Source organism: Cebus imitator, unplaced genomic scaffold (assembly GCF_001604975.1).
Source record: "Cebus imitator isolate Cc_AM_T3 unplaced genomic scaffold, Cebus_imitator-1.0 Scaffold18, whole genome shotgun sequence".
Taxonomy (NCBI): Eukaryota; Metazoa; Chordata; class Mammalia; order Primates; family Cebidae; genus Cebus; species Cebus imitator.
In genome coordinates, this window is record NW_016107333.1 from 12526219 (window position 1) to 12548590 (window position 22372).

Here is a 22372-nt window from a genome sequence, read left to right on the forward strand (position 1 = left end):
GACAATGGAATTACTATCAACAGTGTTAAATCAGTTCCATTAAATATAGTCAATGAGCTAAAGGAAACCATAGACAAAGAACTAAAAGGAAGTCAGGAAAACAATGTATAAACAAAATGAGAATATCAGTAAAGAGACAGAAATAATTTTAAAACCACAGAAATTCTAGAACTTTAAAGTACAATAACTACCATGAAAAACTTACTAGAAAGGTTCAAGAGGAGATGTGAAAAAGCAGAAAACAGGATCAGCAACCTTGAAGATTGGACAACTGAAATTATCCAATTTGAGGAACAGAAAGAAAAGATATGAAGAAAGGTAAACAGAGTCTAAGGGACCTGTGAGACATCATCAGGTAGACCAACATATGCATTATGGTGACTCAGAAGGAGAAGGAAAGAAAGAAGCAGTAAGATCTTTGAGGAGATAAATGCCAAAAACATCCTAAATCTGATTAAAGATATGAATATACACATGCAAAAAGCTAGATGAACTCTAAGCAGGATAAACTCAAAGAGATCCATATAGAAATGCATATAATTAAAGTATCAAAACCCAAAGCAATGAGAAAAATTTGAAAGCAGTAAGAGGCAAGTGATTCTTCATGCACAGTGTAAACTCAATAAAATTAACAGCTGATTTCTTATGAGAAACAATGGAGGCCAGAAGACAGTGGGATGACATTCAAAGACCTTAAAGAAAAAAACTGCAAACCAAGAATTTTATATCTGACAATTTATATCCAGCAAGTCTATATCCCACAAAACTATCATTCAAGAATAAAGAAGAAATTATGACATTTCTATATAAATAAAAGGTAAAGGAAATCATTACCAGTAGACCTGCCATACAAGAAATGATAAAGGGAGTCCTTTGGGCTAAAATGAAAGAACACTAGACAATAACTCAAAGCCATAAGAAGAAATAAATTGGCAATTAACTAAATAGATAAATATAAAAGCCAATATATTATGGTACTTTTGCTTTGTAACTACCCTTTTTTTCCAAAATGATTTAAAGGAAAATGCATAAAACAATACATCTATGTTAGTGGGCATAAACTATATAAGAATATAATCTGTGGCAATAACAACATAAAGGAGGAAGGATGAAGATCTATATGAGCAGAGTGTATACTACTGAAACTGAGGCAATATTAATCAAACTAGGTTGTTCTAAGTTTTCTTTCAATTTGAAATGCTAATTTTAACAAAAAATGTACAAGAAATATGGTGTCATGATGGAAATACTAGAAAAACAAGGCAAAAAATTGGAATCACCTCAAATCATACCAGCATTATCTTGGTTGAGTTGAAAATTTTTTTTGTGACTAGATTTTTTTAAGAAGACCCAGAATACAGAGGGGAGCAGGTCAGACAGCAGGAACAGTATGAGAAGAGAAGAATGGCAGAAAAGATTTTTCTTTCTTTTCCCTCAAAGAGATAGGCTCTTTTCTGAATAAGATTTCTCCAAGTACTTTGTATATCAAAGGCACTAGAGTATAATAGTTAAGAAACAGACTCTGGGCTAGCCTAACCAGGTTTGAATTTGCTTCTATCACTTACTAGCTGTGTGATGTTGGGTCATCTCTCAACACTTATTTATTTTATTTGTAAGAGGGAAATAATAATTGTATCTACCTCACTGGTTATTAAAATGTTAATGCATGTAAAACATTGAAAATGGTTCCTGGTATATGGGTAAAACCTAATACTGGCTTTTACTATAATCATACAATCATCTAAAGATAACCTGAGTGGCACAAATGAGGTTGTTCCAAAGTCTATGGCTGTAGCTATAAATAAAATTTAAAACTATTTGCTGAATTTCAGAATCTAATCAATTGACCCAATCCTGACAGATGTAGACAATTTTTACTTAACATCTAGGCCAAGTATAAAGTCTGAAATATTTTAGGGCTTTAAAAAGGAAGTCTTCCACAAAGTAATAATGCAGTTAGTTCTGAAAGCTTTTTTCTAAACCAAATTGGAGCATCTGTGTCTTTCTGTCCTTGCTGTTGACATAGGATATACCACAGGCCCAACTCCCATGATGCTACCTGGAAAGCCAAAATGTCTAGCCATATGAGATTTATTCATTTGTCCAACAAATATTGAGTACCTTTTACGTGCCAAGCACTGGGATATGGGAATATACAAAACAGATAAAAATCCAGGGGATAGTAGTGCAGGCTTCACAGGGCTGTGGTGAAATCTGACTTAAGGAGATGAAAATTACTTAGAATAACATCTGGCACATATAAAACATTCAATAAATATTTTTCAAACACAAAAACCTCCCAACGTTGCTTTCAGCCAATTATTTCAGCTAGAGAGTATCACTAGCTGTGAAATCACACAATCCATCAGACAAATGAATATTTAATCATTACAGCACACCAAACAGCAACTTGGATTTCAGAGGCATGGCACTTCCAGGTTACAGTAAGGCCCTAGGTTGGCTGCTAGAGTCAACTTCTCTAAGAAAGAGCTCAGAACCCTGCCTACTGACTTAAAATGAGTGTTGGTGTGGAATTTCCCAGAGACACTGGCTCCTGTCTCCTCCCTCCCGCTGTTTTCCTTTAAAGCTGATTCAACCAAGGAAGCATGGGCTTCATAGCTAGGGCTAACATGAGTAAGCACAGCCCTTGGGGCCCTGGCCCAGAGCTCACCATGCATCAAGAATAACCTAGTCCTGGCTGGGCGTGGTGGCTCGCACCTAATTATAGCACTTTGAGAGGCTGAGGCAGGCCGATCACTTGAGGTCAGAAGTTTTAGACCAGCCTGGCCAACGTGGTGAAACCCTGTCTCTACTAAAAATACAAAAATTAGCCAGGTGAGGTAGCACACCAGTAATCCCAGCTACTCGGGAGGCTGAGGCATAAGAATCACTTGAACCCAGAAGGCGAAGGTTGCAGTGAGCCGAGATCGTGTCCCTGCACTCCAGCTTGGGCGACAGAGCGAGACTGTGTCTCAAAAAACAAACAAACAAACAAGAATAACCCAGTCCTCAGTGTCAAATGAGTTCCATCACAGCCAAGCACACTCCCAGCCTTTTCCTTTCCCCCACAAGGGAACTCTCCTGCCCTCTGCTTTCCTCTCTTCATTTGCAGTACAAACAGCACACCTGGCCCTGTGAAGAGGGCATTGAAGGAGGCTGTCAAAGGGGCCTGTGTGCTTCTTTCACAGCACATGATCTCTCTCCCTAACAAGCCCTCTCACAGGCCTTAAGAAATCCACATTCAGGAGCAACATTATGCTACCAGCTGCAGCTGAGGGCTCTGGGTAAAATCGAGCCAGGGCTGGGGAACACTCAAAAGTCATCTGAGAGGTGTGACACCTTCCTGGCTTCCAGACCCAGAGCAGGCAGCCTACAGACTTTTCTCTTGACTTTTAAAACAAGATGCTTGAAACCACTTTTCCTATCATGGCATAAGAAATGATAACTGCTTGAAGAACTATACCTCTTTGCCATTTGATGACATCTCTATGAGGACAGGGAACTATGGGCTCAGTCATCTTTGCATCCCTAAAATCAAACTCATAAACTGGCCCCAAAAAGGCTGCTGAATAAATACATAAGTAAATTCAATTTTTGTAACATTACTGATGTCTAAAAATTCCAAATTAGAAGTTAAAAACCCTATGATAGATATCTAAAGGAGAACAAATTAATGCAAAATCAATTATGTATTACATACTACCTAGGATTTTATGAAACTGAGCTCAATCTCAAAGAAGTGCACTGTAGTCTGGGTGCAGTGGCTCACACCTGTAACCCCAGCACTTTAGGAGGCCAAGGCAGGCGGATCGCTTTAGCCCAGGAGTTCAAGACTAGCCTGGCTAATATAGTGAAACCCCATCTCTACTAAAAATACAAAGATTAGCTGTGTGTAGTGGCTGAAGCCTATAACCTTAGCTACTTAAAAGGCTGAGGCACAAGAATTGCTTAAACCCGGGAGGTGGGCCATAAGCTGAGATCGCACCACTGCACTCCAGCCTGGGTAACAGAGTGAGACTCTGTCTCAAAAAAATTAAAAAAAGAATTTACTGTAAAATCTGCTTTCCCTTGTTACTCTTAGGAATATAAAACCAATCACAGGTTCTAGCCCTCACTATTATGCCTACCGTATTTTCTCATTTATAAAATGGGAGTAAAAATAACAGCTACTTCGTTGCATTTTTGTGAGGATTAAATTAGTGAACACATGTATAATATTTATGGCACATAGTGACCACTTAAGAAATATTAGCTAGTATAATTGTTGTTGTTATCAGGCACTGTTCTGGCTAACACTCTATTAGACCAAGTTAAATATTACTTCATTCAGTTAATCTGCCCAGAAAAGTATTAATAGAAGCAAGCTGCACATATAATCTGTCCCCTTGACAAAATCTGCCTTCTAAAAGTCATTAATGGATTCTCAATGTACAAGAATTGCCTATGAATTATTTACTTTTTAGAATATGACTTCCCCTTGAGGCAGAATACATATTTAACAGGCCCTAAATGTATACCAGAAAGAAGTGAATCGCCAGCCTCACTAACAGCTTTCTTTAAAAAGAAAATCAGACAGCAATTTTACCTTCTTTTCAGGCCAGATGATGTTCCTAGTCCTGCAAGGTCTGGGGTACTTTTATCTGAAAAGAGCCCATGAGCTTATGAGGGCTTCAAATGACTACTCCTTAGGTTAAAAATAAGCACTGAGAAACAAAAGCAGAAGTATTTCTAAAACTGCTCTCTTTGCACTCTCCCACTGCGGGTACTTTCCTGTCCCTCAGATCACTGTCCTTCAGTCCAGCAATTTCCAAACAGTGTCCTGCAGGCTGCTGGTCCCAAGATGCTCAGCCACACAGAGGTGTTGTGGTCAAGAAAGGTTGGGGAACCCATATTACACTCCCCTCTTGCAAAGCCACAATACCATTAGCATATTAAACGCCTCGGCCCCTTCCAGGAATGAAACCTGTTTAGTTGTGCTTAACCCATTGTTTGAAAACGTACTTGGCCGGGCGCGGTGGCTCAAGTCTGTAATCCCAGCACTTTGGGAGGCCGAGGCGGGTGGATCACGAGGTCAAGAGATCGAGACCATCCTGGTCAACATGGTGAAACCTCGTCTCTACTAAAAATACAAAAAATTAGCTGGGCATGGTGGTGCGTGCCTGTAATCCCAGCTACTCAGGAGGCTGAGGCAGGAGAATTGCCTGAACCCAGGAGGCGGAGGTTGCGGTGAGCCGAGATCGTACCATTGCACTCCAGCCTGGGCAACATGAGTGAAACTCCGTCTCAAAAAAAAAAGAAAACGTACTTAACCACAGACGCCCTTGTGATAGTAGGCAGCTAGTCAGAGGCGAGCAGGGCAGAAGAGGGCTCTTCCTACCCCACACCAGGAGTGTGAGGCAACCATCAGGGCCAGGCAGTTGTTAACTGTTTCTCTAAAATAATAATTGGGCAGGGCACGGTGGCTCATGCCTGTAATCCCAGCACTTTGGGAGGCCGAGGTGGGTGGATCACCTGAGGTTTGGAGTTCGAGACCAGCTTGGCTAACACAGTGAAACCCCATCTCTACTAAAAATACAAAATTTAGCAGGGTGTGGTTGTGGGCACTTGTAATCCCAGCTACTTGGGAGGCTATGGCAAGAGAATTGCTTGAACTCAGGCGGCGGAGGTTACAGTGAGCTGAGATTGCACCACTGCACTCCAGCCTCGGTGATAGAGCAAGACTCTGAATTAAAAAAAAAAAAAAGAAATAATAATTGGCCACAGCCAGTGCCAGGGAAAGGCAGTCTCCCAGTAGACAGAAACACCTGAAACTGGGAATCAGCAGCTTCCTGATAAGATCTCAGGAGTTGGGCCAGTGGGCTCCAGCAAAAAAGAGGCAAATGGCGAAGTTTAACTGGTATATGACCTTCCAGGAACATTCAACTGGTAAGGGAAGAACGCCTCGAGTGAGCATACATTCAACTCCAGTAAACATACTGTGCATGCATCACTCCTAAGTGCTGGCAGCCACTGCAGATGTGGACAACCCACATAAGGGAAGCATCAGGTGAGAAAGGACACAAGACCCTGGAAATATGACAACATATAAAACCCCAAGTCGAAGGTCAGACTATGCACTTAATCTCACAGCAACCCTCTTGGCCCTCTTCCAAGTTTACTTCCCTTCGTTCCCACTCTAAAGCTTTTGAATAAACCTTCACTCCTGCTCTAAAACATGCCTCGTCTTACTCTGTCTTATGCCCCTCAGTCAAATTTTCTCTTCTGAACAGGTAAGAATTGAGGTTGCTGCACACCTATATGGGCTCACCACTGCTAACCCCCTTTTTCAAGGAACATCTACTAGAATCTAGGTTTTGGAAATGCTGAAACAGTCTAAATTAACCAATTCTTTCCACCTTAAAATGACTGTGGACTCATTCACCAGGCCTGGCAACGTCAGCACTTACTTAACAGCAGATGGGAAAGAATGTTGACCCTACACGTACATACCCACAGTTCCTGATCAACACACATTTTCATGAAGAGGTACATCTTGGATCAAGTCAAAAAGAAACTATCCCTTGGTTCCATCTGTATCCCACACCCAGGGAACACACCAAAAAAATCAGGAATGGCTCACAGGGAAGCATGATTTCAGAAGATCAGGAGCATAAGAAAAAGAAGAAGATGACACTGGAAGAGCAATTCTATCAACAAAAGGAATTTAATTCTCCTCCTATTTCTTTTAAGTCAAGGAGAAGAATGCTGGTACATTACAATCTAATTGGAATATGTCCAAAGTGATAAGAGAAATCCATTGCCACCATTAAAAAAATCCATTAAAGGGGTCCCAAGCAGAGAGGAAGCTGGAGTGCAACAGGGTCCTCAAAAGACTATCTCTAAAGACTGCAATCTGTAGAGCATTATCTTAGTTCTACAACTGGACATTTCTTCCAGAATCTTCAATATCTACTTGTAATGTAAAGCTCCTTTTGCTAGCACCAGAAGCTTACATAAAATTAGGCATTCGAGAAAGCATCTTCCCCCGTCATCAGGCCACTATGATATTCACCCAACCGTAACTACTTCAAAGGGCCAACACATGGGGATTATGGGAACTACAATTCAAGACGATATTTGGGTGGGGACACAGCCAAACCAGATCACTGGAGGAATACATGGATATACATGCAGAAATCTGGGTAGCTTTAGTTCCTTTCATGAGGTCTACTTCCTACACTCCTGTCATCACTATGAACCAGCCAAAATGAAGATATATCTGGGCAGACAGGAGACCCAGATGGGTAGGAACTAAATATGCAAACATTTCTCTCAGTAGAGAGAAAAACCAAGAAAAGGGAAGAAATAAGATTCAAAGTGATCCCAAAAGGCAAATTCTGGGGAAAACCAAACAATATAAACACAGTAAGTTCTCAAAAGATGCTAGTTATTAGTGTTATCATTAATATTAAATAATAATATTCACTGTAAATCCCTGCATTTATGTTGAAAATAGCAATTACATAAGAAGAGATAATAGAGAACTGGCTTGGCCAAAATCCACAGGAGAAAATAAAACCTGGGTTTTGGCTGATCACAAGCCCAATAAGTGTCAGCAGTACAGTGTAGCTGCTAAGTAACTAACACCACTGGACAGACCTCACCCACAGCAAAGGAACCGACAGGCTCACAAAACTCTCGCAGCCCAGCCCTATCTGATGTGTAGGTTTGATTTAGGCACAAAAGATACAGACAATCGGAACAGTATCTAGCAAGCAGTGACTATCATGGCTGCAGGTCTGGATTCCAAATTAAACACAAAATAGTTGATAGAACAGGTGGTATCAATAGAAGCGAAGGTTTAGGTACTCGTCGATATTTGAAGAGCTGCCAGTAAAGAATGGCACTAGTTGTCTGGTGTCGTCAACTGGTGAAAATGACAGGGGAGGCTGAAGCTCAGCCACAGTCAGAATCACAGAATAGGCTCCATACACAAAATGATTTTTCCAGTACTTATAATTATCCAAGAATTGATCCTATGGCTTGAAAAGTTAGAAGCTTTCTTTTTGAAAGTGCCTGGGAGCCAGAGGATTATCAACCAACAAGAGCAATCTAAGGATTCCTCTGGTGGGTGAAAGGACGCACTCTGAAGTTTCAAGGCCGCTTTCAACATGAAGAATCTGCAATTCTATGATTCTGACTATGCCTGAGCTTCATCAGACTAGCAGACAGAGCCCAGTGCTACCCTCTCCTCTAACTCATCTTTGCATGGTGAATGGTAAACACTTAAAAATATTCTTGGTAGGCTGGGCGCTGTGGCTCACGCCTGTAATCCTAGCACTTTGGGAGGCCGAGGCGGGTGGATCAAGAGGTCAAGAGATTGAGAACATCCTAGCCAACATGGTGAAACCCCGTCTCTACTAAAAATACAAAAAAATTAGCTGGGAGTGATGCCGCACGCCTGTAGTCCCAGCTACTCGGGAGGCTGAGGCAGGAGAATTGCTTGAACCTGGGAGGTGGAGGTTGCAGTGAGCCGAGGTCGCACCACTGCACTCCAGCCCGGCACCTGGTGAAGGAGTGAGACTCTGTCTCAAAAAAAAAAAAAAAAAAATTCTTGGTAGACTCTGGAACAAATGATCAAATAATACTTGTGTCTCCAGTATTAACTACTTATTTTTGTTAAGTACCCTTCTATTCTACTTGAACTCTTCTATTTCTTATCTGCAAAGGGACCTAAATGAGAAGATTAAGGTAAATTAACTCTGAAAACCTTTAAAGCAATGTAAGAGATATTTATAATTATTGATATTTATCAATAAGTAGAGAAGCACTTAACTAATTTTTTTTAAAAAAAGAAAACACTTCCATACAAAGCAGTTATTTTTCTTATCCGACTTCAATTGTAAATTGATGAGGAAAGTCTAATTTCACTTTCTATTTTAAGATTTGGTAGCCAAAGTTACCAAAGGCCTGCAAAGTTACCAGAGGCCTGAACACACAATTCCAGTAAGGTGCCCACCACAGAGCATCAGCAAGAGAACCTGGAGACTGGGCTTTGCCTTCTGTCCTCAAATAGGAATAAATGTAGGATCCAGGGAGAATGAAAGAGTAAAAATTGGGACACCTAAACTAAGAATAAACCAGAGACAGGAATATTTGGGTGCTAAAAGGCAAAGACCAAACACAATCTATAAAAGAAAAACTTGATGAACTGGACTTTCAAAATTAAAAGGCTTTTGTTCTCTTCAAAAGTCACCATTAAGAACATTAATTAATTACTTACTTGCCAGTGAAAGAAAAGAAGGGAAAATAAAATGCAAGCCACAGATGGAAGAAAATATTTACAAATCATACCTGCTAAGGCACTTATATCCAGAATATATAAATAACTCTTACAACTCAATAATAAGACAAGGAACGCAATTTAAAAATAGGCCAGGCCAAGCGTGGTAGTGGCTCACGCCTGTAATCCCAGCACTTTGAGAGGCCAAGACAGGCAGATCACCTGAGGTCAGGAGATCAAGACCAGCCTGACCAACATGGCAAAACTCCATCTCTACTAAAAATACACAAATTAGCCGAGAGTGGTAGCGCATGACTGCAATCCCAGCTACTCAGGAGGCTGAGGCAGGAGAATCACTTGAACCTGGGACGTGGAGGTTGCAGTGGGCTGAGACTGCACCACTGCATACCACCCTGGATGACAGAGCAAGACTTCATCTCAAAAAATAATAATAATACATAAATAAAAATACAAATAGGCCAAAAATCAAATGGACATTTCACCAAAGAAAATGTGTGAACAGCTAATAAGCACATGGAAAAATGCTCAATATCATTAGTCATTACAGAAATGCAAATTAAAACCACAATGAGCTACCACTACACACCCATCAGAACGGCTATAATCAACATGACAGACAATATCAAGTGTAGAATGGGACGTGGAGCAACTGGAACAACCCTCATAATACGCTACAGGTAGGAAGGTTAAATGGTGCAGCCACCATGGAAAGCACTATAACAGCTTTTCAAAAGGTTAAACATACATCTACCATATGTCCCAGGGATTTCAATTCTAGGTGTCTACCCAAGAGAAATTAAAACATTTGTCAACACAAAAACTTGCATACAAATGATTATAGTAGCACTATTCATAATAGCCAAAATGTAGAAACAACTCTGGTGAATGAGTTAAGAAGATGTGGCATATCCATATATGAGATACTCAGCAATAAAAGGGAACTACCAATGTACTTTACAACAGTGACAAGTGTCAAAAACGTTATGCTAAGGGAGAAAAAGCCAGTCACATAAGCCATATTAAATGATCCCATTTATATGAAATTTCTAGCAAAAGCAAATGTTCAAAGACAGAAAGCAGGTTAGTGGTTGCCTGGGGCTGGGGGCGGGAGCAGAGACTAACTGCAAATGGGTAAAGGCCATTTTGTGCAGTAATGGACATGTTCTAAGCATGGATTATGGGGATGGTTGCACAACTCTACAAATTCACTAAAAATCAATGTATTCACAAGAGATGGACTTTAGGTATGTAAATTATACCTCAATAAAGCTGTGGCTCAGGTCAGAGGGCAGATCTTCCAGTCATATTCATTATAAGTCATAGGTAATCCAAAGATAGAAACATAATGGAGAGAAAGAATGCATTTCCTTTTTCTTCCATTTTATTTATCCAAAGCACTTTTTTCAGGTATCTCAAAATTTAATGCTAAAAGCCAGGCATGGTGGTGCACATCTGTAGTCTCAGCTACTCTGGAGGCCAAGGCAGGAAAAGTGTTTGAGCCCAGGAGTTTGAGATCAGCCTTGGCAATACAACAAGACTCTCTCTCTCTCTCTCTCTTTAAAATTAAAGCTAAAATACCCAGATCTCTTTTTTTTTTTTTTTTTTCGAGACGGAGTTTCGCTTGTTACCCAGGCTGCAGTGCAACGGCACAATCTTGGCTCACTGCAACCTCTGCCTCTCAGGTTCGAGCAATTCTCCTGCCTCAGCCTCCAAAGTAGCTGAGATTACAGGCTCCCGCCACCATGCCTAGCTAATTTTTGTATTTTTAGTAGAGACAGGGTTTCATCATGTCGGCCAGGTTGGTCTCCAACTCCTGACCTGAAGTGATCCGCCTGCCTCAGCCTCCCAAAGTGCTGCAATTACAGGTGTGAGCCACTATGCCCGGCCCCAGATCTCTTAAAATATGATTTTGGAGGCAGTTTGCCTGGAGGTTAAGGGTTGGAACTGTGGATCCAACCTGTGTCTAAAACCCAGCACTCCTACTTACTAGCTGACTTGAGCATGTTACTTAGGCTGAGTTTCAGTTTCTTTTTCCTATATAACAAAATTAATACATAGCACAGAGTTGTTTAAACTAGCACACTATCTATTAACAGCACATGGTAAATACTCAACATGCTGATGTTATATTTTTCATTATCAACCCATCATCACTACCATCACTATGACTGTAGTTTCCTTGCAAGACTTGAAAACTTGACTGATATGTATACGTTCTTAACGTACATTTAGTACTTCATTACTGCTATATTCAATTTAATTCACTCCCCAAACATAACCATGTTCCCTTATAAACCCCATTAATTGTCTTAGGGACCTTACAGTTTGAAATAAAATCCCCAGAACGTTTCACTAACAGAACAAAAGCTGTATTATCCCCTGGCTAGAGCAAGGTACTTTCCAAATCAACCATAGGAAAAAAATAGTTTTAAAAGGTGCAGTTTTTATTTGTTTCTAGGAGAACTGGACAAAAAAAAAAATGTCAGCATCTCCTCAGAGAAGCCTGGTGAACAGGGAAATAACACTAAACAAAGAAAGCCATGTACAGGGAGCTGGCACAGAAACACACTTGCCAGACCTTGCACCCAAAAATCACCAACAACTGCAGAGTAAAGCAAAGGGTCATGTACAGTGCTGGTGGCTTCCTGAGTGACAGCTGAAACCCGGCCAAGTTCAAAAACCCCTTGCTGTGGGTATTCTTGCTTTGTAACATCTATCTGAAAAGGGAAGGGAAACTGTACCGGGTAAACTTTCTATTCTGTAAGACAAGCGTCTTCTGGTTCTCTTTTTCTTTTTCTGGACAGTGGGTGGAGGGACAGAACTCTGGAAAAATATCTGTGCCACCAAGCAAGACAACCCCATCACTGATGTCAGGAAAAGCAGAGCAGTCACCTTGCCCAGCCCGCCTCACTTGCTCGTCAGCACAAACTGCGACTAAAGAACCCACTTCAGCTGGCTGGAGCATCCTTCCAGCCACATACCTCAAAGATCATCTGGGAAGAGATTCCACAACATGGCAGGGGGCCGGGTGCCTGTGCCAGGGAGGGACACATGCCCTTCACTCACCACACTGGCCGGTCAGCCACAGAAGCCCTGTGACCTCAGCATGCTGAAGGGAAATATGTCATGGGATTTACCCTTCTTTACCCAAGAAAACCTCACAGCCCCACTGGGGACTTCTGGGCCCCACCTAGCTCCTGCCTCAGTAGAGAGTGGAGAAAACCAACTTCCTCACAGAAATGTCTTTTAGGGCCAAGTGTAAGTGTCCCTGAAATCCAGTAGACAATGATGTTCCTGTCATTCTCCGTCTGTCCTTGCATGTTGTCTCCGTTCTGATTTTTTTCCACTACAAAGGCATAGACCCTGAGAGCTGAAAGGGCCCATGGGGATTCAGAGAGGTCCCAGAGGATGGAAGCGGCCAGGCCAAGACTAACAAACACCCAGCTTTATCCACAGAATCTGGAAAATGCTATCGTGCTATCTTCAACCCAGAAAAGAAGCACTCACAAGAAAAAACATCAAGGGAGGCGAGTCCAGATTCTGAGCTAGTGTCAAAGTTCAAATCCAGTTCTGTCCCTTACTAGGGCATGTAGCCTGCGCAATTTCCTTAACCTCTGTTTTCTTATCCATTAATAAGAGGATAATTAACGGCATCAGCCTTACAGAGCACTCCAAGCATGAAATGTATCAATACTGAGAATTTCTACATGACTCATCATCATCATCATCATCCTCATCATCATCATCCTAAAACAGACAGGAGAATAAAAGCGAACAAGGGATGATATGGAAAAAAAGGTAGAAAGTGAATATACGGTCATTAAATAAGTAGAGCATAATTTAACTTCACAAAATTCAAAGACATGGCTACGGTCATATTAACAGGGGTTAGTGAGAACATAAAAGCGAAATGTGTTACAAACCGTTAGGTACGGTATGGCTCCAACTATGTTAAATATTCATACCCACATGTATACACATATTTCCAGAAGAAGGTGAATTAAAATGCATGAAACATTAATTCTCTGGGCACTGGGATTAAGGTTGACCTTTATTGTCTTCTTTATTACTTTTGTTTCCCAAATTGTACATAGCAGACATGTATTGCTTTAGAAATCAAAATAAATGTGGGTTTTAAAGGCTGTTTAAATTTTTTTTAACTTATTTTTTTGAGACAGGGTTTCCCTCTGCTACTCAGGCTGGAGTGCACTTGTGTGATCATAGCTCACTGCAATCTCTACCTCCCAGGCTCAAGCAATCCTCCTGCTCCAGAGCCCCCACCACCCATAGCTGGGACCACAGGTGCATGCCACCACACCCAGCTAATTTTTGTAATTTTGAAGAGAAGAGGTTTCATCATGTTGCCCAGGCTAGCTTTAAACTCCTGGACTCAGAGCCCTCTGCCTGCCTCCATCTCCCGGGGTGCTCACAGGCAGGAGCTGCGGTGCCCAGCCCAGCCCAGCCCAAGGCTGTCTTTTAAAAGAAGAAACTTGATACCAGGCCAGGCCTCAAATGGCAAAAGGGCTATTAGGTAGAATCCCAAGAGGGAGGGCCTGTGTTTACTCAGCCAGCCAAGCCCAGAGCGCCTGTGTCTGGGAGAACGAGACAGGGGGAAGGGGGAAGCTTAACCACCAAGCTAATGTGAAAGATGATGCCTGAGAGCACCAGGCCAGGGAAGGACTCGGTAAAATAGGAATAAATTCCAAAAGAAAAGAAAACAGAAGAGATGACGTCAGCAGTCCCTAGTTAAAAAGAGAAGAAAGAGAATCCTGGAGCAAGCCTCTGCACAAAAAATTCTTCCCCCTGGCTAGGACAGAAGATCAGTAACCAAAACTAAAAAGCTAAAGATCCAAATAGCTGAAAAGAGGAATCATGGGCTCCTACTGGGGATGAGACTTGCTTGGAAGCCCATCTGAGGGCTTGCTGCCCAGTCCTCCACATCTGAGATCATCCCCTGATCTCAGCCAGGACCAGGGATTTCCTGCTTTTTGGCATTCAGATGCTAGAAACAGATCTGCTGACTCTGAGATCACCGACTGACAGAGGCAAGCCAGAGCCAGAGAGAACGCTCCGAGGGGTCTAAGAAGATTGAGTTCACCTGGTATCTTTCCCAGCACACATCTTCCTGGCTTGTCTTCCGTCTCTATTCCTCCCAGTTTGAGTTCCCACCCTACCTCTTTTGCAGAGATTCCTTGTAGCTCATGAAGGAGTGGACAGAAGACACAGAACAGACAGCAGAGAGAAGGACTGGGGGCTCCCAGCTCTTGTTCAGGGCCCCACTCTGCTCTGACAAGCATGTTAAGGTTTATCTGTATCACCCCTCCAGTTCCCTTATTTCACAGATGAGGGAAATGAGACAGAAAAAAGGGGGACTGTGTGTCTGTGCCCATTGAAGTCAGATGAGATGATACACTGTCTTAAGACCATCTGATTCAGGACCCTGCCTGAGTCACAAATCTTTGTAGTGACAGGGCCAGGACAAGCATATTAACTATCCTAATGGCTGCTCCTTCCTTCAGCACTTGTGGCTGCCTGCGAGCTGGACTGCACTCTCTACTGCTCACTAGAAAAGTTCCAGTCCCCTAACATGCACAGAGGCTCTGGCAGCCATGGCATGTCCATGTCCTCTGCCCTCTTTGTGTCCTTGTCCTCCTTTGGGGGGCTACAGCGGCATCCTGGCTAAGTCTGACGGGCTGCCTGTGGGCAACAAGAAGCTCACATGCAGAACCTCAACGACCACCTGGCCTCCTACCTGGATAAGGTGCATACCCTGAAGGCAGCCAACAGTGAGCTAGAGGTGAAGCTCTGCGACTTGTACCAGAAGCAGGGGCCCAGGCCCTCCTGTGACTACAGCCACTACTACAAGACCATTGAGGACCTGCGGGACAAGATTCTTGGTGCCACCATTGAGAACTCCAGGACTGTCCTGCAGATTGGCAATGCCCATCTGGCTACAGATGACTTCCGAACCAAGTTTGAGATCCAGCAGGCTCTGCGCATGAGCGTGGAGGCTGACATCAATGGCCTGCACAGGGTGTTGGAGGAGGTGACCCTGGCCAGGACTGATCTGGAAGTGCAGATCAAAGGCCTGAAGGAGGAGCTGGCCTACCTGATGAAGAACCATGAGGAGGAAATCAGTGCCCTGAGGGGTCAAGTGGGAGGCCAGGTCAATGTGGAGGTGGATTCAGCTCCAGCCACCAATCTCGCCAAGATCCCGGATGACAGGCAAAGCCAACATGAGGTCATGGTTAAGCAGAACCGGAAGGATGCTGAAGCCAGGTTCACAAGCAGGACAGAGGAACTGAACTGGAAGGTTGCTGTCCACACACAGCAGCTCCAGGTGAGCAGGTCTGAGGTCACTGACCTGTGGTGCACCCTCCAGAGTCTTGAGATTGAGCTGCAGTAGCAGCTCGGCATGAATGCTGCCTTGGAAGGCACACCGGCAAAAACAGGCGTGCTTTGGAGTCCAGCTGGCGCAGATCCAGGCACTGATCTGAGGTAATGAAGCCCAGCTGAGCGATGTGTGAGCTGATAGTGAGTGGCAGAATCAGGAGTACCCACGGCTCCTACAGCAGGAGATTGCCACCTACCGCAGCCTGCTCCAGGGCCAGGAAGATCACTGCAACCGCCTGTCCACCTCCAAGGTCCTCTGAGGCTGCAGGCTCTGGAGCTTCTGCTCTCCTCATAGGGTGTCTCCTGGGTAGGGGGATGGGAAGGAAGGGACCCTTACACCCCTGGCTCTTCCCCTGACCTACCAGTAAAATTTTATGGCCCAAGTGAATAAAAAAAAAAAAGAAAAAATAAAAGTTCCAGTCCAATTTCCAGGCTCCCCTTGGACAAATGTCAACATATAAAATGATCCAGAAGACTAAGTCAAATTAAGGTATAATGGACAGGAGTGCCTCTTCACTTTATCTAAGGGACAATTATAACAGAAAACATCTCAGTCAAAAAAGTGACCCTGCAACGTGGACTGCCAGGACCCACAACAAGCCGGAGGGGTTGGCACCTTTTCAACATGAACCTGCATTCCTGCAGGTCCAGATCCCAGAGTGTGCTATGTCCAAAGTGCCTGTGGCTAGCGTGTGTCTATAGACTCTGGAACCAAACGCTTTGGCTTCCAACCCTGGATCCACTACTTACTCTGTGACTTTTGGCCAGCATTTTAACCTTTCTGTGTCTCCATTTCTTCTTCTGGAAGGTAAGCACTAAGTATCTCCTATCTGTAAAAGTTCCTAAGAAGTCTGTATCCTAGGCCACCCACCCTTTCTGTCCCCTTTGAACTCAACCTGAGGCGGAGGACAGGTCCCTCTCTCAGCCTCAGAAAGTGAATCATGATGGTATTCAACGTTTTCTTTGGTTTTCTCCTTCTCTTTGGCCAGTGACGAGTCAAAGGCGGGTATGACTCGGGTCTCACTAAACAAGGAGGTCAGCAGGGAAAGGCTTCCTCTCCCAATAGAAAGATGTAAGTTTGGCCAGGCAAGGTGGTTCACGCCTGTAATCCTAGCACTTTGGGAGGCTGAGGCAGGCAGATCACCTGAGGTCAGGAGTTCGAGACCAGCCTGGCTAATGTGGTGAAACCCATCCCTACTAAAAATAAAAAAATTAGCCAGGTGTGATGGCTCATGCTTGCAATCCCAGCTACTCGGGAGGCTGAGGCAGGAGAATCGCTTGAACCTGGGAGGCAGAGGTTTCAGTGAGCTGAGATCACGCCATTGCACCCCAGCCTGGGCAACAAGAGCAAAACTCCATATCCAAAAAGTAAAAAAAAAAAAGACAGGTTTATTCAAAGTGTATTAGGCCATTCTTGCACTACTATAAAGGAATACCTGAGATTGGGTAATTTATAAAGCGAAGAGGTTTAACTGGCTCACAGTTCTGCAGGCTGTACATGCATGGCACCAGAATCCTGACACAGCTTCCAGGGAGGCCTCGGGAGCTTTCACTCATGTAAGAAGGCAAAATGATAACAGGCATGTCACATGGCGAGTACAGGAGCAAGAGAGCTGGGGGAGAGGTGCCACAAACTTAACCGGATCTCATGAGAACTCACTCACCATCACAGGGACAGTGCCAAGACATGAGGGATCTGCCCCCATGACCCAAACACCTCCCACCAGGCCCCACCTCTAACATTGGGGATGACATTTCAACATGAGATTTGGACGGGGACAAATATCCAAACCATATCACACAAAGGAAGCCTTTTGACCCTTCCACTGCCTTTAGTGCTCCATCTGTAGCCATGGGGAAAGAGCCAGGAAGGCCAAGGGTATCTTAGCCCTGAGCTCTAACACTGTCCTGGTCTCTGTGCCCAGCCCAGCCTCCACCTATTCCAAGGATGACTGTGAGGAATGAGACCCCTGCTTGTTTACAGTACTATTACCTAACTCTTCTTTTGCTTGTGGCCAAATGCTGTCCTAACAGATCAACTCTACAAGTTTATTCTGATTAAAAAACATTTAAAATCACGTTCTTCAAAAAGTGACGAAGTGATACCGCAGTATCAGTATGACTCACAGCATTGTTTTATATACACACACAGATACAGAAATATAGGAGTGTGTGTGTATATACATTATATATATATATATACACACACACACACACACACACACACGTACACCCATATATAGTGTGTATATACATTATTTATATACATTATATATATTATATATTACATATATTATGTACCCATATATAGTTATATATCATACATATTACATATTATGTATTATTATATACCCATAGTATTATTATATACTCATATATAGTGTGTATATACATTATATATATAATATATATAATGTATGTATATTATATATAATATATAACATATAATGTGTGTATATAATGTATATACACACACATTCCTATATTTCTGTATCTGTGTGTATATACAAAACAACACCGTGAGTCATACTGATATTGTGACATCACTTCATAACTTTTTGAAGAACATGATTTTAAATGTTTTTTAATGAGAATAAACTCGTACAGTTGATCTATTAGGATAACATTTGGCCGCAAGCAAAAGAAGAGCTCGGGTTTACATGTCACATATATTTCCTAGCTTTGTCCACTCAGGCAGCCTTGAAGTTCTGATTTCCCTGTAGCAACAAGCACACCTAGTATCTGGATCTTAGTTTCTAAGTACCATCCTCCAGTGAAAGAGACCAGTGTTCCTTGAAGAAATGGCTGACTCAAGAACTGCAGCAAGGAAAATACAAGATGAACCTGGACATCTTAGAATGCCAGAAAGCAAGGGAGGTGCTTTTTTTAAAAGGTAAGGGTAAGAAAGGAAAAAAGAAGAAAGATGGGGCACGTCAAATGGACGTATAAGCCAAACTGAAGGAGTTCCCAAAAGCCAAAGCTGGAACAAATTGGAGCAAAAATTAAAAAAAGAAAGGAACAGTAGTATTAGATCATAACCCAAAGAATAAAACAAATATCTGTGAGCCCATACCGAAATAAGTAAGTGACTAAGTAAATAAATATAGAAAAGGGACAGATCTTCTTTACAAATGAATTCCAATTAATAAATGTAGAAGCTGTTAGGAAAATAGAAAATCACCCTTATTTCACTGGAGCAGAAATGTTTGCCCTCAGAAAACATTATGGCCTTCAATCTTTTCACAAATGATCAGCTATTGTACTTCCAATGAGAGCAGGATTATGGACATTAATACAAATCTCGACAGCTTACAAAACTTTTTTTTAAGAAAGAAAATAGAAAATCATGATTAAAACACCACAGTAGTAACTGCTTCAAGAAGAGCAACTGATGAAGCTAAAATTAGTGTGTGAAACTTTATGGAGAAACATTATTTGTACAGCCTTGAAATATCTCCTTCCCGAATACTAATATTAATACAAATATTAATTACTGTAGTGGTTTTAAAATATGTCCACAGACTCTTTGATGTGCCTCCAAGAGATGGAACTTAATCCCCCCATACCCTGAGTATGAGCTGGACTTTGTGATTCCTCTCTAATTAATAAATGATGGAGGCTAGGCACAGTGGCTCATGCATGTAATCCCTGCACATTAGGAGGCCAAGATGGGTGGATCATGAGGTCAGGAGTTCAAGGCCAGCCTGGCCAACATAGCAAATCCCCCATCCCTACTAAAAATACAAAAATTAGCCAGGCGTGGTGGCAGGTGCCTGTAGTTCCAGCTACTCAGGAGGCTGAGGCAGAAGAATTGCTTGAACCCAGGAGGCGGCGGTTGCAGTGAGCCAAGATTGTGTCACTTCACTACAGTCTAGACAACAGAGCAAGACTCTGTCTCTAAATGAATGAATGAATGAATGATAGAAAGGAATAAGTAACCTTACAGTAGTGAAACATAGCAGACATGACCTATAACTAAGTGAGGTTAACATCACCAGTAATAAGCCATCTTGACATCATGTACTCCCTCACAGGACACAGTGAGAACAGCATGTCACCTGCATTGCATTTGTCCCCAAAATCCATAACCGCAGTCTAATCCTGAGAAGACACTATACAAACCCAAATGGAAGGACATTCTATAAAATATCTGAACACTACTCTTCAGAAGTGTCAAGGTCATATGTCTCAGTCCATTTAGTGTTGTTATAAAGCAACATATGAGGCTGGGTAATTTATAAAGAAAGAGGTTTGTTTGGCTCATGGTTCTGCAGGCTATTCAAAAAGCATAGTGTCAGCATTTGCTTCTGGTGAGGGCCTCAGGGTGCTTCCACTCATGGCGGAAGGTGAAAGGGAACTGTGTGTGCAGAGATCATGGTGAGAGGAGAAGCAAGAGAGAGGAGAGGGGCCGGGTACAGTGGCTCATGTTTGTAATCTCAACACTTTGGGAAGCCAAAGGGGAGAATCCCTTGAGCCCAGGCATTTGAGAACAGCCTGGGCAACATGGTGAAACCCATCTCTACGAAACAGAAAAATTAGCTGGGCAAGGTGATGTATACCTTAGTCACAGCTATTTGGGGGGTTGAGGTGGGAGGATCTCTTGAGCCCAGGAGGTTGAGGCTGCAGTGAGCTGTGATCAGGCCAGTCCACTTCAACCCGGGCAAAAGAGCAAGACCCTATCTCAAAAAAAAAAAAAAAAAAAAAAAAGAGAGAGAGAGAGAGAAAGAGAGTACATGGGCTAGGCTCTTTTTAGCAACCAGCTCTCATGGGAACTAACAGAGTGATAACTCACTCATTATCACAAGGACTGTACCAAGCTATTCACTGGGGATCTATTGGAGATCGGTCAGAATGGTGGGAGAAATTTTAGAAAGCGCAAACCTTCCTGGAAGGCCAGAAGGTTTTGCAAAAGCCTCAGAAGAAGGTTATGGCTGAAAGCAGCCTATCCTGTTATCTTGAGCTAATAGCATAGAGCAAATAACAAGGAAATGTAGAAGAGTTTATCTAAATATCTTGTTTATTCATGTGGTACTAAGACTGACCTTAGAACATTTATGGGCAGAACTGCTCTCTATTTGGGGGGGGGGGGTGTCAGCAATGTTAATTACCCTCTACTGGTGTTTACCTGAGACCTTTGTCATTTAATCTATACTAAATAAATGTGAAGGCCACGGGCTTATGGGGGCTGCTGCTGACTTTGGCAGAGGTCCCTTGGCCACGCTGACTGGCAAGACTGTGTCAGTGTACGTTTTCCATCCATCGCTCGGTCAAGTCTGCCAGTCAGACCTGACAGGGATCCACTCTCAAGACCCAAACACCTCCCATGAGGTACCCACTTCCTACACTGGAATTTCAACATGAGATTAGCAAGGGCCAAACATCCAAACTATAGCAGCCATATAAGACAAGGGAAGATGAAAGTATCATACATTGGAGGAGACTAAGGATACACGACAACTAAATACAATGTGGATTGGATCCTGGAACAAAAAACGACATTAGAGGAAAAACTGGGAAAATGTGAATAAAGCATGTAGTTAATAACTACAGTTAACGGTGTTGTACCAAGGTAAATGTTTTCAGTTTGATAAACATACCATGTTGTTTATGATATTATATTAGGTTGGGCATGGTGGTTCATGCCTGTAATCCCAGCACTTTGGGAGGCCAAGGCAGGTACATCACCTGAGGTCAGGAGTTTGAGACCAGTCTGGTCAACATGGCAAAACCCCATCTCTACTAAAAATACACACACACACACACACACACAGAGCTGGGTGTGGTGGTGCACACCTCTAATCCCAGCTACTCAGGAGGCTAAAGTAGGAGAATCACTTAAATCCAGGAGGCGGAGGTTGCAGTCAGCCGAGATCACGCCACCACATTTTAGCCTGGGCGATAAAGTGAGACTCAGTCTTAAAAAAAAAAGTCTGAAAATGAAACTAAGCAAAATGATGCTCCAAGAAGATGCAGCACGCTTATCCTAAGGCTTCAGGTACCCAGAAAACCCCTGAGGTTGCCCAGATACCCCTAGTTTGGGATGGATCAGAGCCTCTCTTACTAATGAATAGCATAGCCGTGATGACCACGCATCCAAGAGGAACAGCATGTAGCCTCTACTTATTCACTGGGGGCTGTACCCTAAGGGTTTTTTCTAACTTCCACTGCTGCGAGGACCTGGATGAAAACAGCGATAAGCCTCAAAGCACAGCAAGGCTCCAGCCTGTTGCTTCTGGCTATGGTCCCATCACTCAGTACTTTGAAAACCTGCACAGAATGAGTTGCTAACACACCCAAAGGACAAATTCTGAGAGTGCATCAATATTAATTCATTTACAGGGAGGTTTTGCTTTCTCCTCTCTTTCTAAAACAGCTTGATTAAATGCTTAGTGCTACCTCCAGAGATAAGCTGTCACTAAATTCTCAACCAGTCATGGTTGAGAAATGAAAAGAAAAAATAAAATCTTCCCCATCACCTTAAAGGAAAGCATTTATTTAAAAGTTCTCACCGACCAGATCCAGTTCATGCTTGTAATCCCAATGCTTTGGGAGGCCAGGAGTTCTCGACCAGCCTGGGCAACAGAGCAAGACCCTATCTCTACAAAACTAAAATTAGCCGGGCGCGGTGGCTCAAGCCTGTAATCCCAGCACTTTGGGAGGCCGAGGCGGGTGGATCACGAGGTCAAGAGATCGAGA

The 22372-nt window shown here is 42.8% G+C and overlaps 1 protein-coding gene and 1 pseudogene across 2 annotated transcripts in view; one reads left to right on the plus strand and one right to left on the minus strand.

Moving 5' to 3' along the window:
• Positions 1 to 22372, minus strand: part of TMCC3 (transmembrane and coiled-coil domain family 3) — a 311857-nt gene that overhangs the window by 255148 nt on the left and 34337 nt on the right. The window contains exon 1 of one of the 2 annotated variants that reach the window (XM_037733765.1): positions 4586 to 4846. The exons of the other annotated variant lie outside the window; for it this stretch is intronic. The gene's annotated coding sequence lies outside the window, so the exon portion shown is untranslated. Of the gene's footprint in view, positions 1 to 4585; positions 4847 to 22372 lie in introns of those variants that run through there. 2 annotated transcript variants of the gene reach the window in all.
• On the plus strand, positions 13194 to 15951 carry LOC108291222 (annotated as a pseudogene).